This window comes from Bactrocera neohumeralis, chromosome 2 (genome assembly GCF_024586455.1).
Source record: "Bactrocera neohumeralis isolate Rockhampton chromosome 2, APGP_CSIRO_Bneo_wtdbg2-racon-allhic-juicebox.fasta_v2, whole genome shotgun sequence".
In the NCBI taxonomy this organism is placed as follows: domain Eukaryota; kingdom Metazoa; phylum Arthropoda; class Insecta; order Diptera; family Tephritidae; genus Bactrocera; species Bactrocera neohumeralis.
Window position 1 is genome coordinate 78,086,154 of NC_065919.1, and position 13,233 is coordinate 78,099,386.

The window sequence follows — 13,233 nt, forward strand, 5'->3', positions numbered from 1 at the left end:
GCGTCAAAAACATGCCGCTATTAACTGTTGGGTAGTATAAGGCGTAAACGATATCACCATCTCTGGATATATACCGTTGCTTTTGTTTTAGTTTTACCGCTTATGTCTAGCTACAATATTCCTGTTAGCCGCCGCACTTTTAAAATTTTATTAAGATAAGTTTATAAATAAAAGTATATCAAAAGATGTAAGGGCTAAAGTGGCTTCAAGCCAAAATGCATACATATTATTTTAAGGGTTTTTTATGTTATTTATGTTTATTGTTTCTCTTCAAAAAGCTACAGATAAATTAGTTGTTGTTACACCACAAATTAGGTCGTGAAAATCTGATGTCAGTTGTGATTAATACAGTTTTCAATGTTGACCACCGGTATCAGTTCAGTTTGCGTAAAGAAGCTGCAAAGCTGCTACGAAGTATAAACTTTATAGCAAAACAAAAATATTTATACATAACAAAACTTTATAGTACAGAAAATAAATAAATTTATGAACATTTGTTCATAAAAGCAAAAAAAGGAACAAAAGTTACAAAAGCCAAATTGTAACCAAAACATCACATAGTAACACTATATGTATATATTATACCTATACACGGGAGTGTCTAACAACACTTTGTTGCATAAATTGCCTGCATCAAGCGGCAGTGACATTGATGATGGCTAACGCGCAGTTACTAGACAATTTTGGTAGCAATGCACACATATATACATATTGTATGTAAGTATTTTCGTGTGCGCCGCTTGTTGTGGTTCGCCTGATTAAAAGAATGGTTTTATTTGCGCCAACTTGAATTGAGTCCAACGGCAGCAACCTACATGCTGATGGTGATTTATAGCACAGCGTTAACACACAAATACAAATCTACACTCGTTTATGCACTTGCCAGCCACTTTTTGTGCCATCTCTTCTGCATGTGATTGCACTTTTGTTCGCAAGCATCCGCTGTGGCAATTAGTGAACTCTCTCAGTGGCTAGTTTTGGTTAAAAATGTCAAGTTCGGATTTCCACTAACAAAAACTATAAGCAAATATAAACAAATCATGCTGAAAATAAAAAACAAAAAAGATACAAGCCGACAAAATACACTCCCACATGGGAAGTTCGAGGCAATCGAGCGCTGATTTGTGCGGTCATTGTAAAATTTTGGAGTGGGTATATGCAGATGAAATATGTTTTTGGACACAAAATTACAAGTATACATAAACAGATGTAATTGACTTTGATTTAGTGGTTTAATTTCAAGGATATCTTGATGTTATTGTCATAAGAAAAATAAGAAGAAAATATGTAAATTGGTTAGGGAGATATGATTTGAGATTTGAACATTTTTTGATATATTTTACGGAAATTGGCAGGGTTATTTTTACTTATAATGCACTGTGGTTATGTTGAATGCTCTCCGGTCTTTCTGATTTCAGTTAACCACGACGAACCACGAATCTTCTGCATAGATTAATAACAGCTTTCTTTATTTTTAGAATCGCAATTATGACATTTTCCTTGCAAAGAGAAAAAGAGGGATAAAAAGAGAGAGGAAGAAGCATATACAGTGTGAGAAAAAATTTACAGATTTAATACAAAAGTGATTCCGAAAATATTAATTTGAAGTTTATTTTGCTCACAACAAGATTGTAAAATATTTAAAAGAGTCAAAATTTTCTAGAATGAGGTGTTAAAGAGATGAGAGATTAATGGGAAGTGATCTTGGTAAAAGTATATAATTTGTAGCGCTTTATTATATATATGATTATATATTTCAAGCATTATAAGTGAGTAATTTTTATATAAATTTCTACCTTATCAAACTATGATGTATGTATGTGCTTATTAATTCATATCGATCGACCTAAAAGACATTCCACTTTAGCACTTGAAGGAATTTCCTTAACGAAAATTACTATAATTTCACCACTTTACAACACTTACATAAAATTTAGCATACAACTAGGTATACATAAACACTGTTGTTAGCATAAAAGCGCAATAAGACAATGCGATGCGTACCAAAAGAATTGCTGTTACTCACCTTTTGAAAGAAAGAAATCGTTGCAGTTGATTTAAAATTTTAATGCCATACAATCAGTAAAACTGCAGCGATGCGTTGCAACAGGATGTGTGCGAGATAATCTTGTGCGAGAAGAAGCCAAATATGGTCCGAAATGCGTCTATGCTGACAGCGACAGCAACAAGAACAGCATGAACTACACAACAAAGCAAACACTATACCACGTAGTATATTTTTGCACTCAAGCTCTTATTTATGTTGTTTATAGTTAACTGTGCTGTACTGACGTCTGTAATGCCTCGAGTGAGCGAATTATTCACGATTTTTTCGTTCAATTTTATTTTGGCGCTGCAATCACATAAGACCAAATAATCGCTCACGTATACAGATAATACATATATATTCAAAGTCACTCATAACATGAAGGCTGGCTTGTCGTTTTTTTCTGTTTGTTGGTAATTTACTTCTGTCAAGGCAACTCGTGTTGCAAATTACACATAACTTCGCAGTTGATGTCATTTTTCGATTATTTTGCTGCTATATATGTGTCTGCTTTTAATTTGCATTCTCCGGTGCCTTTTTTATTATTGATCTCGCAGGCGTGCGCTTGTCTTATCAAAAATTGTTTTTCACTCGTTTTGTTTGAGAATTTTACCAGTTCCAATATATATGTTAGAACACGGCGTAATTTTGATTTAATTTTAACTATTTTTATTTTTCAGTGAAAATTTACGTTTTACATCTGAAATTACAAAATAAGAAATAAGCTTTTATTACCTCTAAATATAATGTATTATTAAAAAATTTCGAATTTATATCTACCAAGTTGCATGCTTCTAAAATCTAGCTGCTCAATCAGTTTATCTTTATACGCATTTTCCCTTCTTTTTTTTTTTGAAACGTGTTCTGTATATAAGTCTTCATACTATGACCTACTAACTATTTAACTAAAAAATTAGGCTTGCCAAAGCGGACCGAGAAAAGCAGAATTCACTTTCTGAAATGTCACCATTTTGTAAATTTTTGATCTCTACTTTCGACAGAAGGTTATTGTATTAAATAAATCTTGAGATTTTTTTGTTTTCATCTAGAAAGAAGGCCGAATCGCTGTAGCAGTGGAGAACGCTCTTTTTTTAATACCGCTGGGGATCTGGTGTAACTCAAAAACTATTTCATTTTTTCTCCAAGAATTTTACAATGTATTAAAGTATGTACAAAAATCCTTTAGCATTTTAAAACTATTGAAAACTTTGCCTTTTGTAGGCTGTCATACTAAGTGTTGTTCGTAATGTGATTTATTATTTATAGAACTCAAAATATGAAAATAACAAAAATATAACGTAAATAAATGTAAATATGTATATCAGAATGAAACCTTTATTTCGAAATTACCTAACTCGTGTTTTCTTATGCTTCATATATTAAACTTTTCTTAATCCATTTCCTTCCTCTGTTTTTGTTTTTTTGATAAAAAGACGCTGCGTATACGCAACTAAGAAAGAAATGTGTTAAAGAAATCTATCAGTGGTAATATTTGCAAAAGAAAAATAAAAAAGTACAAAAAGGTTTTGTTTTTGATATGTATGATTAAATACAATAATTATTCTTATTTTGATTAAATATCATTCTTTCTTTTACAAGAGCCAGGAGGAAAATTGAAAAACTAATTTTCCAAACGTAGAAGATATGAGATATTTATATATGTAAATATGTATAATTTATATGTATTTGTGTATGTATATGCCTTTTCGTATACTTGTATGTGTATTGTATACATATTGTATTGTCAATTATATATAGATAAATGGGAAATTAATTGCAATCCCTTTTTCACTGCGGCCTTATTGGCTACCATATAATTCTTGCTAACTACTCGAGAATTTATTCCGAATTTTTTTTTAGTTTCGACTAATGAAGAAAGCAATCAATTTAAGTCACACGAACTGTTATTTTCTCTTATTTTCTCTCCAACTGGTATATAAGGACTTTCATAAAACAAATAATAAACAAAAAAAAAAGAAAAAAGGACCAACATTAATTCAACTGTCATCGGCAGTAATCATTTGTCGCCTGCAAAACACGAAATCACAACACCCGAACACAAATTTCCATTCAAATTAATGATTTACTTGTCTCGGTGATACGAAAGCAGCACCAAAATTGATTAAATTTACATTAAACGCACACACACACACACACATATTGATGCGCAGCTATTGCGCAAGCATATCAAAACGTAATTTGCATGCAATGGGCCACGGCTCAAAGAGTTGAATAATTTTATTTTACTTCATTTACATATTACCTTACTTTTATGGTTGCTACTTTGTTGTTGTTCGCCGTTTTTGCCTTATCGCTTTATGATGCGCCGACGTGACAGCCAGCATTTCTCATACTGAACACTCTTGAATTTGCATAAATAACGGGTTGTGTGTGAGTGTATATATGTGTGACAGGCGCATATCTATGAGTGATATCAACAATGTCACTCTCTCCCCACTGCAAGTACGCTAGAGCTGGTGCTTACTTGAAATGTTCTATATGCCAACAACAACACATACGAAGGTTGTCTTTTATACTGCAGGATTAGAGAACAAAAGTGTTAATCAACGAAAATCGCTTTAATGTGTTTTAAAATATTCTCCATTAAGATACTATCGATAAACACTGGCCTTTGATGTAGCTTTATCGCCAAAAACTGAATTGAGTTCAGCGATGCCTTGTTGCTAAGTTAAGCCACGTCGAAAGTTGCAATTAATAATCGCTCGAAAATGTTCCCGGTTTAATTTTATTTTAGACCGAAATGCATATTTCAAGATACTGTAAACAATACAAATAGCAGTCGCATGTCAAAACGTTCTGAGTATGTATAGCATCAAAAACGTCTAGTTTTACTATAAAATTGTGAGTTACCAGATTGCAACACTAGAGTTACACAATTCCGAAATGTAAAATGCAACCTATGTACTTGTATGTACTTGCGTGTTTTCGCGCATGCGTGCGTTCATCTTGATAAACATTGTCATCACCGATAAGTGAGTGAGCCACCCATTTCGGGCTTTATAAGGATCTGACTTCGCAGAAGTGATAAATACGTAGCCCGTGGAATATCGGTGCATTCACTTTTGTTATTATTGTGTATGTAGCTGCTTGCAATGGCACCGCTTTTGACACATTTGCTTGCCACACCATTTTTGGCCATGACTTACAAGTGACAATGGAATTGTATGCAAAGCAGCTGTCAATAAATTAAATTGAAATTATTTCAGTGCACTGAAATACATATATATATTACTTAGCAACGTTTTTGTGGTCCAGTGTGAACTCAGCTTAATGTTTATGTGCGTAATTCACATTTATATTGCTTTTGTATATATTTCTATTATATCTGACAGTGAACTGAGCTTAATATATATTTGTTAGCAGACCCCTTGACCTCGACAATTACAAAAAATGTTTTTGAGACTCTTCTTAGCCTAGAAGTTATTGCTTTAAACTTTGTCGTCTCATAAATTTTGTGAATTTATTATCTCTTTTATATTAAAATCAGACATGATGCAAATAAGCATATTTTTTCTAACTCTCAAAGTAGTCGGATTATATTCAATGGCAAGTGGTTAATGTTCAAATAAAAAATAAATATGTAAATAAATGTCATGTTAATGTTCTTGATTTATTTTAAGTTCTTTGAAATTAATTTTTACGTACCTAAGTTTATCTGTAATTGTAACAAATGGAATTATCATCACAATATAACCTCGGTGATCAGTTGGTTATTACTGTTGGATTAGCTGATTGATCAACCCATCATCATTTCATTGGTAAGCTTATGAATATTTCATTGACAGCGATAATTAGTGCTGACTAAAGAATTTGTAGTTTCTTCCTTCAAGATTTATATGTAATTCAATATTTCTCTTGACACTTTCCGGTATCTCCACCCTATGCTCAGCTGAAGTTTATATGTAAGCAAAGGTGGTACTGTTTTAAATTAGAATATACATATGTATGAAGAAGAATTGTTAATTTCGGCTGCACCGAAGTTATAATACCCATCACAAGTAAAAAAAATTTTACAAGAAATTGACACTGATCATTCAGTTTGTATGGCAACTATTCAATTTCTGCGGAGATTGCATTATTGCTTTAGACAATAACTAAATTCAAGAAGATATCCGAACCTTCAATATGGCTATATACTATATTGAATCAGTTCCGCCAAATGAGCAGCTTCTTAGAAAATCAAAAGCGTGAACAAAATTTTAGATCAGTATCTTAAAAACTGAAGGGCTAGTTCGCGCACTTAGAGACATATATACAGACTGACATGGCTAAATCGACTCAGTGATTTTTTAGATGTATGTATATTAACTTTTTTTATTGGAATTGCCATACGTAATAAATTAAAATAAATAAATAAAAGTGATTACGAAAAGGAAATCTATACACCATCCAATTATTCGTTGAACTTGGCTTTCTTTTTCCCTCAACAACAACAAATTTATTTCACAGTGTTGAAAAATGGCGAACATACACCAAGCAATATGTACGGCAATGACAATAAATTGTTTCTGCCTTAGTTGACGTTGTCGTTGAACCTACAATCTGTGTTTATTCTCAATTGCGTACGCCGCTGATGTGTTGTCTGCATACGCCAGTCTGTCAACTGGTTTCATTTTTCATGTTGCAAACGGATGCTGCAACATACGTGTGTTTGTTAGTGTTGCTTGGTTTGTTTGAATAGAAAGGGAAAACTGGATATGTAAACTGGATTTTCAGTGATCACTTTTCTTATTTCGCTTTCGCTCTAGCCTCGGGTATTGCTGAAATTGGCATGAGAATCTTGATGAAGTGAAAGCTTTTGAGGTGTGGTAGGAATGGGTGATGATATTATAAGTTAACTAGAAGAGGTATAGAGAACTGTACTTGCGGTTTAGGCTTGAACTGTTTTTACGAAATTATTATTTTTAAGTAATGGTACTATTGACTGATATTAGATATTCATTTTTTAATATAGTTCAAAGTGATATTGAAAATAAAGTTTGCCCTAAAGAGGTTATATTAATTTACCTCAAAAGGTTGCCTACATTTCGGTGCGCAATAGCCGAAAACCTATGGTGGTAAAATTTCAATATGAGCAAATTGTAAACCTCCTAACATTAACTTCGATTTAGGTAAGGAATATTAATATTTTTTCGAACCTGAACAGTAAATTATAAAACTCTAATAAAATGATAGAAATTTATGAGCGAGTGATGTTGGACTTTATTTGTGCATGGTTTATGTGTATTAGCTGACATAGTGAAAGATTCATCTTTTTATAAAATCATTTGTTTAACGTATTCAATGTTGGTGGGATTGCGCTAAATTTCTGAAAATAATAAAAAGTGGAAAATATTCAGTGGCACAAAATTCGATACTCCATTGATATTCAAATGAACGCACATTAATGGCTTAATACAAGCTGCCAAATAGCAGGCTTTACATATTCATAAAAGGTTATACATACAGGCTTTATATATTTATATATTATACACATATATATGGTACAGACACATAAGGTGATTAGCCGATTTCCACTTTAAATACGAATAATTTGGCGACTGCCGGCAAAAATTAGCATTTGTATAAATACGCAATTAATTTATGATTGGCACAGAGCATAACAGAACAAGAAAAGAGGATAAACAGAAACAATAATATATTATTAATAAACAAGGGCTACATAACCATATTCAATACAGTTTTAGTGTATAAATAATAGAAACAAATATAAAATGGAAAAAGATAATCTGCTTAAAGCGTTAAGCGTAAAACTATTTATCAAAAATATTATAGCTTATAATGTTTTGATTGTTATTTAATAATTTTTACTCAAGCCAACAGGTGAGATTTCTGGATTGGGAAAAAAATATGTTTTAATTTTGTCTGAAAAGGAAAAAAATCATATTAGACAACCAGTTTAGTTGATTAAAAATTAACTCCTCTTTGCTTTGACGTTAACCTAAAAGCAAATATTTGTAAACAAAACAGTTATTTACTTTAAAAAGCTCAAGCCCGTGTATACACACCAACAAATATAGAAATGCGCCAAAGTGAGGCTCGTAAAATTAAACAGCACATAATTCATGCTCACACACTCATAGACGTCATGCGCGGCCACACAACAACAAGTATCGCGCTCGTCGAAAAGTGTAAATATTTACACGCTCTTCGTTGTTTAATGTTATTGTCGACCAAAGAAGCGTCTAACATTGATCTTGTACTTGAGCGACTTGGCACTTAGCTGCTTAATGGTTGAGGTGTGGTAAGTTGCTCTTTTAGGGAAAAATTAAATAAAGAAATATATGATATTAAAAAGCAAATATGAAAATACGTAGAAAGAAAGAGTCACTGAATTGCTTAGTTCGAATTTGGAGATTTCTTTCATCTCTCTTGCTGAGACGGTACAAAAATTATTGACGCGACTTAAGTGTGCTTCGATGACTTTTTGTTGTATTTTGGATATTGCTTTTGTTGAGGGACTAAAAAATATTGGTAGATATGCATATATCATTTATATACTCGTGTATGTATGTACAAAGATCTTTGCTATATACATATATAGAAGTTTTTTCTTACTAACTATAAGCACGTAGTCATCACGGCAAGGCGAAATATCTGCTGTCATCAAACAAAGAGTCGTCGCAATGTCAGCGTCGAAATCCTGCACATAATAACTCTTGCCAACAGGTGCTACTTTGGACTGAGTAGGCAATTGAGAAGTAATGTCCTCTCTCGACGAACAAAGTCCATACTATATAAGTCACTCAATATTCCCGTCCTGCTGTGTAGTGCGGAGGCATGGACGATGACAACATCTGATGAATCGACGTTGCGAGTGTTCAAAAAAAAAGTTCTGTGGAAGATTTATGGTCCTTGGCGCATTGGCCACAGCGAATACCGCATACGACGATATTGATATAGTTCAGCGAATTTAAGGATAGCGGCAGTGGAACCTGGCTTCGCTTGGGATCTCCAATTGGCGCCGCATTTCGAAATTACCTATTCCATTTAGGATTGAATGAAAATCATTTTTGCTTATAAAGTTTAACGTAGTTTTCTTCTCAAAGTTATTGAAATGTGGTAAAGTCAAGTGTCTCAAAATGTGTTACTCGTTGCGACCGCACGTTCCGCGGTGCCAGGAAATAAGTTATAATATTGTAAAATGGTTACTGCTGAAAATCACTATCCAAGTATAGTTTTAGGCGCTTAAGACGGAAAACATTATTTTTCCAACAGCATAGACAACTGTAAATTGTTTAGAAAAATGTTTTTTTTTTTTGAAATAAACACATAAATACAATCCCCAACTCTTCGGCCCTAGTTATTGTAATTCATATTTTTTCGGCGAAAAATATATGAGTCTGTAAATAAATAACATTCCTTCATTAAGTGCATTGAGTAAAATTTAAAATTTACTAAAAATTGTAGTTATTGCGATATTTATTTCTTTAGTAACCTTAACCTTAAATTTACATCAATAAATTTCATTTCAAACTATTAAAACTCACTATATTTCTCTGTGGTTAAGCAGCTCTGTGATCAAAAATACTTAAAGCAGAGTCAGCTAAGGAATCTTGTCACATGTCACTTGTAATCTAAATATACATTTATCTCTACAAAATTTTATTGCAACCGGTTTACAACGACATTTCATCAAATGTCGTGTCGTCCAACCGCAATTGCATTCCTGATGCATTTTTTTTCCTGCTGTAGCAATGCATGCACGAAGATGCTCAAAAGGCCCTGAAATGTCAAACTTTGAACATTAAACATGTGTTTAATGTGTAATTGTTGTTGAAATACCAAAATGGAATGCAACGCTGACAGAAAATGTTATATTCATGTGCTTACTCACATTTATAGGACGAGTATGTACACATGTATAGGGTTTTTCAATAAGAGCGCTAGAAAAGTGTTTATTTAAATTAAAGAGAAAATGTTTGGGACATCAAAGAAATTTTTATTCCAGTAAATGAAATTTGATGCCATTATGTGTGGAACTCGATTTCTTCTGCACCGCACCAAACTGTAATTTTTCCGGGTTGGAATATATATACATATATGTGCAGTACGTATAAATATACTTTCCATGAATAAATAATTACAAAAAAAAATTTGTAGAACTCTTATTGAAAAATCCGCAACTAAAGTTCAGGCCACTGACTCCGAATATTGGTAGTAAATTTTAATAATTTCGACTCGTTGTTGGATCGTATATCTTTCCATGATGAAAGGGCAAACCCTACGGAAGAGAAATGTCAAAAGAGTGAGAAAAATATGACGTCGTTTGCTGTTTCTATCGGTCTACTTTTGTAGTGCCCTATTAAAAAACCCTTTAATAGAAACTACTATAATTATTTTTTATTAGAATTTTTGTCCCGAAGGAAACGCCAGAGGCCATTTTTCATATTTTTGTTAAGCGAATTAAGACATATTGAACCATCAAATATGCCAGTTTGCACTTCAGAGTCAGGCGGAAAATATTAAAAATAGGTTCATTGGTTTTTGAAAGTCATCATTGTGAAAATGTATGACTGAATTTTTTACTTTGATTATATTTTTTATTCAGCTTATATTTTCTATTAGATTAAAAAATTTTTGTAGTATTTTAAATATCATTAATTTACATATATTCATATGTATTAGCAACTTTCCTCCTCGTCTTCCAAAAACAACATAACAAACCATCTTTATTTGACATTACAACTAACTATTAATTATAATCTTTTTTTTACCAAAAATCTTAGAAAAAGTTAAATGAACCCCAGAAGCGACAATCTTTCTTAACGACATCGGCTTAGGTAAAAAACAGACCAGAGTCTGCGTGTCGACGCCATTACCCCCAGCGATAATGTTTTACGGCTCTGTGTGATTCATCATGGTCAGCTAAACTACCGCTAAGTAGACCTCTATGCTGCTAAAGCAGAGCAATTTCACGCGAACGTTGAGAAAATGCAATCGCCCTTTGGCAAAAGTGAGAAGCCCAGTGTGGCACGTTGTGTAATTACCGGGAAATGATTTATATGTTTATACATACAGTAAATACTCTGTATGCTTGTTTGAGTCGTGAGTGTTGCTTTACAATGAAGTGTGCCAACGACAAACGGCAATAATAAATTATGCGACATTAAAATTAGCTCGAAGAAGCAGAAATACCAAAAGCTTCGAGTACAAAAAAAATCAAAAGACTAGGTGCTCAATGAGTTATTTCAACGTAATTTTAGCACAAGTGTTTGACTTGAGGTAACAAGTGCATTATGGTTCACCTACTAAGCATTATAAGCACCAGTATGTTTATATGCGTGTGTAAGTGATCACAGGAGCACACCGTGTTACGAGTATTAGAAGCCAACAGCACATCTGTAGTGGGGTTTACGCAAGTTGTGCGCGCACTTTGCATTTATCTGCCAGCCAACTCGCTCGGCAAGTGCGCAATTGTAATTCTATCGCGCTGCCGGCGGTTAGTCGCTGCTCATAGATTCAAGGGACACACCCACTAAAATTGCACTTCGCTGAGCTCATATTTATAATGTTGTTGCTGACAAGTGAATGGCTATAATTAAGCACTCACTACGTAATTAGCCGACATATCAATTCACAAGCTGGTATTAAGTGGCAAGTGCTGTAGCAACTTGTCTGTTTGGCAGCGTTAAGTTCATGGAAGATTTGTTGGAAATTGTTTCTGTAGGAGAATGGTTTGAAATTATTGCAAGGCACATTAACATGTATTGAGTTCTAAGGTTACGCTTAATAAGGTTGCCACTTTTAGGATATTTTTACAATACTTATAAAATTTAAGATTGCTTTTAGTTAAAAAAATTGTATCTCTGTTTTAAATATTTATTGAAATACAATTGAAATTATGCAGGAATTATTATAATATGATTTTAAATTGAGAGCCTCGAAGATAGAACTGAAAACGGAATTGAGAATAGAGTGTTGTCACCTGTTTAAAAATTTTCAAATGTAAAAATTTTTGCGTAAAAGTTGATTAAACTGAGAATTGACGAAAATTAAGAAATTTTAAAAAGTTATATTTCGAAAAAATGTCCATATAAAAAATCTCCTAGAATATGTGTATCAAACTGTATGACTTCACATCAAATTTATATGTAGATATTTGCCGTTTTGAGGGATTATTATAATATGAATATTTTGAAAATTGAACCCAGCTTACCATGTTAACATAAAATATCACATAATTATAAAATATTGAAAAATTGTATTGGAGGAGCCGACATTCAAATATTTTTATTTGGTAATACATATGTATATACAAATTTTGAAAAGGGTAACCCTTCACTAAAGTTAATTTGATGAAATATGCATTCTTACAGCTGAGCATATGATAAAATTGAAATGGTTTGAAAGTGAAACTTGAACAAAAAAATTGTACAGGACAATTGAATAAGACTACATTCCATATTCAAACTGCATCGTGCTAAAAAACAAACCGTAATAAAAATTTTTTTGTATTTTTTTTTTTTCAATGAATAAGATAGCGAAAATATGGTTTGGATAATGCAGCCGGACCATGTTTTACAGTCCGCCCAACGAGAATCAAAACGGGAGTTGCACCATGATTAGGTGAGTAAAAGTGTTGCGCAGTCTGGAAGTATTGAAGAAGACCGTATCATCGAGATCCGTATGTTCATGTTCACGAAACAGTCACGGCCGTCGCATTCAGGCAAATCCAAGAGTTTGGACTCGAAACTGATCGGCACAACTTGGAGTTAGGAGACGATCATTGCAACGGATAATTCATATTGACTTAACAACATACAAGGATCAAATAACATCTCCACTTAACCTTCTAGATTTGCCTAGTCGCATAGAATTTTGCCCAAAAATTAATGAAATGGCCGAAGAAGACAATAACTTAATAAGTGTTTTTGCCCATCTTCACACTTTTACATTGGAATATAAAAAGAATGCTACGAAATAAATTGTCAAAATCGGTCAATTGAGTCTCTAGACATGTGTTTTCACCTAAGGGTGCGCGGTGCACGCTCATCGTTTAATTTTGACCCCAACTCTATTAAAGCTCTGAAATACCATCTTGTAGGTTAGTGTGCCAAATTACAGTTCTATGTCTAAGTTTTTTTCTAAATCTATAAAGCTACAAAGAATTAAAGAAAAATTTTGAAATAAAAAAATTATATCGCTCCGCCATAATTGAATGA